A 6,000-nucleotide genomic window follows, 5' to 3' on the forward strand; every position below is an offset into this window, starting at 1 on the left:
TGTTTTTTCCCCTACAACAAAAGATAATGTTTAAGAGATTTATTAAAAAGAAATTTATTTGATGTGGTCAAAAGGTTTAACTGTCTGACCGGTTAAATGGTTTAATTTATGAGATTTTTAGGAGCTTTAATGGCAAATAGCATAAAAAAACCAAAAATTAGGTTTCTTGCTGTTAAAATAACAAAATTTTCTTTGATTTTTGAGTTGAAGAATTAATTTATTTTTTGTGTAATCTGTCTTGAACACAAAGGTTTGGTCTCTCATTTGAATAAGATCCCTGAGTCAAAACCAAGCCACATAGCTTCAGAAAAGGAAAAAAAAAAAAAAAAAGCTAGGGTTTTTACCTTTAAGATCTTTGGTTAAATAACTTAAGTATTGTTTCACAGTGATTATAATAAACTCCTGACAACTCTGAAACTTCATGGAAAGCCACAGAAATTTTTTTTTTTTTAATAAAGGAAAAGCGCTAAAAAGGTTTATTTGTTATCAATTGCATGGAACATGCTGTCAAAATCAAGAGAAGCGCCTGATTCTCTTTGGGTTAAAATTTATATGTCAGTATTTCCTCTCATGTTTTTGCTTTATATTAAACAAATATTATTTATTATTATTTCTTTATAGATAACTTATTTATTTACTTTTTTTTTTTTTTGAATCCAGCATCATCAAAGCCAATGGTTTGATTGAGGGATTCACATCATTTACCTATGAAATTTTCTTTTTTTTTTTAAATTACTACTCAGGTATTTAGAGACTTAATAATTTTGGTATATTCTTAGTATATCCTGACTATATGGTATTTTGTTTCAAGATTATTATGTATTATATCTGAAGTTCTTTAAAAATACAGCTAATGGTTATATTTAGAAATACTTTTATCTAAAGTTTTTCAAATGATTTTATTTAGCCTTTAGTTTGTGCTTGTAATTAATTTCTATCAGGTCTTTCAGTATTAAGAGTGTTATTTTTATAAACTAATTATGGCCATATTAATTTTTGTTATCTGCAGATAAGTTTTTACTTTGCTGATTTTCTGAAAACATTTGACCAGAATATTTCAACAAAGAAGATGGACTATATTGGACTTATAAAAAGGACTGTGACTAGACTCAATCAAGATTTCCAGAACTCCTATGCAGAAGCTGATGGGTTTGCAGACTGGAGCTAATCTAGAATCATGTGGAACAGAAATTCACTACATAAGACTGAGTAAACTAAAGGATACTACAGGTTTTATGTTTTAAGGTCTTTCATTCTGGAAATAAATGCTTTAAGGTCCTAATTTCCAGATGTAAGAAACCATTTTCCTCTTTTTTCCTAAATTATCTCACTAATGAGTTTAGATATTTTAACTTTTAAGCCAGAAATTTCTGTTGATAAATGTAGCAAGGTGGTAAATATCATAACCAGAGAAGTGTCTGAAGTTAGAGCTATGATTTTACAAATTAAAATAGTATTGGCTTTCCTGTTAGTCTCTCAATAAACAGTTTATGCCTTAATATATAAATGTTGCAGTATTTATATTAATATGCAACCTGAGGTTTTACAGAATATGGTTGCTACTGAGGCACATGAAAAGCAGTTACTAAGGCTGCTTATGTATAAACAAAGACCTCATGAAGTTTGTTTCCTGGGTCCGAAGACCTTGCAGTCATGGTTTCATCGGTTATCTCAAACAATTGGCCTAATGTTGTTAGTGTTACTATTCTACCTTCTAGTTCACTGTATGGTGCTTGGGATCTGAAAAACCAGATGGTGCCCAACTACCATTTATTGAACATTTTTGATCAAAGATTCTACAGCAAGATCATAATCCAAAGGAGGAAATGACAAAACAGTTGTAATTCTCCTGAAACCCAGGTTTCTGGCTTTCATGGAGGTTAGGGTAACTCCCACAGGTTACTGTCTTTGAGTGTCCATTTGAACCTCGAGCTTTGAGAGACAAAAAAACAAACTGGTTCCTGAAGCCACTTTGAGTCAAACAATTGTCCAGATAAACTAGTAAGACCATTTTGTTCTGTGCATTGTGCTTTTTTTTTTTTTTAAGAATGCAGTCTGTGTTAGGACACTAACTTGAAATATCAGACTGAGGATTATGTTTAGGGTAAACCAGTAATCAGTTTAACTAGTCTTTGAGACAGTGTCTTGAAATATATGTCTAATGTTTGTATTCAAGCTCTCACCCGCTTACTATGCAGAAATTTATATATCTTAAAGAAACTATTTTCTCAGAAGATATCAACCTCATGGCTCAGAGTCCATTTTGTCTCAGGTTCCACTTCTGCTTCTTAGAAAATGACCCATGGAAAGATTAGTCCAAAGGACTAATGGACCACATCTACTACAGCCTCCACCAGACTGAGTCCAGTAAAAGTAGATGGTGTCCGGCTGCTGCCACTGACTGCTCTAATAGGGATCACATTAGAGGATCCCGGACAGAGCTGGAGAAATATGTAGAACAAAATTCTAACTTAAAAAAAAAAAAAAAAAGACCAGGCTTGCCGGCTTGATAGAGGCTGGGGAAACCCTGAGAGTATGGCCCCCAGACATCCTTTCAGCTCAGTAATGAGGTCACTCCTAAGGTTTGCCCTTCAGCCAAAGATTGAACAGGGCTGTGGAACAAAACAAGACTAAAAGAACACACCAGCCCTGAAGCAGGGACTGGAAGGCAGGAGGGAACAGGAAAGCTGGTAATAGGGAACCCATGGTCGAGAAGCGAGAGTGTTGACATGTTATGGGGTTGATAACCAATGTCATAGAATAGTGTGTATACTGTTTGATGAGAAAGTAGTTTGTTCTGTAAACCCTCATCTAAAGTACAATTAAAAAAAAAAAACAAAGTTACCCACGAGTGTTAATAGGTAAACCAAGGAGGGGCAGCTTGCCCTTGGGAAGAATACTTTAGTATTTTTTAAAGAGATTAATTGAAGACCTCCACCAGGAGAGGTTCATCCTGTATTACCTTGCTAATCATTAGTTCTCTAATGAAAACTTGTTTGTCACATGTGAATTTTTTAAATTTTCTTTTTCCTCTAGACAAACTTTGTGGGCTCCTTGTGAGTATGCTTTTGTATGGTGAACTCAACTACACTAGTTTAGATGATCCTTTCCAACTGACAGTGAATTTATGTGGGTAGTCTCTTGTTTAGATTCCTCATGAATGGATGGGCAATGCACTTTGGGAACTTTATGATTATCTTTAGATATTCATAGTAATGATGCTAGTAGATATTAGAAAGGTATTGTTTAGTTGTTACACATTGTAAAATGAAAGAAGAAAACTCATTGGTCCAATAATCAAGGTATGGTTGGTAGCTTTAATTCCTACTTATTGTATAGCTGAATTGGAAAAATCTTTAAGAAATTTATCAATCACCACGGGACTGATAGGAGACGAAGTTGCTAAAGGGAGTGGACACACAACATTGATCTCTTAAGCCAAGGTGACAAGAGATAACAGAATAGCCTTAGATTTTTTTTATTAGTCCAAGAAATTGTAGTCTGTGCTGTAGCCAAATACCTCTTGTTCCATTTGAATAAGTAACACCGGAGTTGTAGAACAAGATATACATAGAACTGGGCAACAAGCAACTTGGTAACACGTTGTAACACCCTTACGAACACCAGATTTATTTGGTGGTTACCATCAGGAATAAGTACATGGGCTAGATCACTGTTGCAAGGAATAGTAATATTCTTAGTCTATATCCTGATAGTATTAAACCCAAACCCAAACCTGTTGTTATTGAGTTGATTCCAACTCATAGTGACCCTATAGAACAGAATAGAACTGCCCCATAGGGTTTCCAAGGAGTACGTGGTGGTTTCGAACTGCCAACATTTTGGTTAGGAGCCAAACTCTTAACCACTATGCCACCAGGGTTTCCCCTGATAGTATTAAGTGTAATAAAATTTACTGTCTTATATATCTAAAAGGCAAAAGAAGGCCTTGCTAAAATGTTGATGTACATTGAGTCTGTTCACTTTGGCAATGCGATTGAGATCCTGGTGAAGAACCAGATGGTATCTGGTAGAAAACCAGCACTGTGAGTTTAAAGAGCCTGGCATGGCCGCCATTTAGGAGCTCAACTAAGTCCAGGTATTGGTCATCGATGTGTTATCTCCAATTTCCAATCAAAAGGAGGGAATGATTTAGAAAATAATATTGGAATCATTATTCCCTGTCCTTGAGCATAGAGAATGTGACCCAGCTAGAGCCGGATTCATAGGAACTCACAAGGACACATCAACTGGGCCCTGGGGTATAAAGACAATAGTGAAGATAATCTCGGAAAACATCTTTTAGGGAACCTTTCACATAAACCAGTCAAACAGATCACGAAAGACTTTTTACCCTTTTTCTCTTAGCATTTAGTGAATAGAAAATTTGCTGGACCGATGAAGACCCTCCTGACTGTCGTTACCAAAACGTGTACCAATGATTGTCAAGAAAGACAATTCAAAATGTAGGATGACAGTTTCTAGCCAGTCTGTGAAAAGGTGAAGCTTTCAATGGTTTTGCTCATTTTGTAATGTTAATATATGCTGATGACTTTGTGACATTCTTTGGACTTAGACAGACATGGTTGTGGTAGTGTACTCATCTATTTTCCTGCTCTTACCTATTCTGTAATATTCCTTAGACTCAGGCAGACATGGCTGTGGCAGCATGCTCGTCCGTTTTCCCATTTTTCTCTTGTTCTGTAAAATCTCCTTGGACTCAGGCAGACGTGGCTCTGGCAGCATACTTGTCTGCTTATCTACTTTCACTTTTTTGAATATATGACAAATAAAACTTTCTTTTTGCTTTCCTAAACCTTGTGATGTTTTTATCCTACAACAGCATGTATCTGTATTCTTCATTATTTGTTTTTATTAAGGTAAAATTCACATAGCATAAAATAAACCATTTTAAAGTGTAAAAAAAAAAAGTTAGCTCTCCCAAAGGTTAGCCCACAGATTTTTCCATGGAAGCAAATAGCTTCTTTCAGTTCCTTTTTTTCTGGTGGTGGACACATATGGATTTTCCTCTGTGTGGTATAAAAACTGAGATTCATGCTTACCAAGATAGATAAGCAATCTGGGTTTTGCCCCACTAAGGGAAGCCACTGATAAATTAACAAAAGAAAAAATGGAACAAGATGACAGTGGTTGTAGTGGTTCCTGTTGTTGTTGTTAGGTGCCGTCAAGGCGGTTCCAAGTCATAGCGACCCTGTGCACAACAGAATGAAACGCTGCCCAGTCCAGAGCCATCCTTACAATCGTTGTTATGCTTGAGCTCATTGCTGCAGCCACTCTGTCAATCCACCTCGTTGAGGGTCTTCCTCTTTTCCGCTGACCCTGTACTCTGCCAAGAACAATGTCTTCCTCCAGGGACTGATCCCTCCTGACAACATGTCCAAAGTATGTAAGATGCAGTCTCGCCATCCTTGCCTCTAAGGAGCATTCTGGCTATACTTCTTCTAAGACAGATTTGTTCATTCTTTTGGCAGTCCATAGTATACTCAGTATTCGCCAACACCACAATTCAAAGGCGTCAATTCTTCTTCGGTCCTCCTTATTCATTGTCCAGCTTTCACATGCGTATGATGTGATTGAAAACACCATGGCTTGGGTCAGGCGCACCTTAGTCTTCAGGGTGACATCTTTGCTCTTCAACACTTTGAAGAGGTCCTTTGCAGCAGATTTGCCCAATGCAATGTGTCTTTTGATTTCTTGACTGCTGCTTCCATGGCTTTTGGTTGTGGATCCAAGTAAAATGAAATCCTTGACAATTTCAATCTTTTCTCCGTTTATCATGATGTTGCTCATTGGTCCAGTTGTGAGGATTTTTATTTTCTTTATGTTGAGGTGTAATCCATACTGAAGGCTGTGGTCTTTGATCTTCATTAGTAAGTGCTTCAAGTCCTCTTCACTTTCAGCAAGCAAGGTTGTGTCATCTGCATAATGCAGGTTGTTAATGAGTCTTCCTCCGATCCTGATGCCCTGTTCTTCATATAG

Source organism: Loxodonta africana, chromosome 25, assembly GCF_030014295.1.
Source record: "Loxodonta africana isolate mLoxAfr1 chromosome 25, mLoxAfr1.hap2, whole genome shotgun sequence".
NCBI lineage: Eukaryota > Metazoa > Chordata > Mammalia > Proboscidea > Elephantidae > Loxodonta > Loxodonta africana.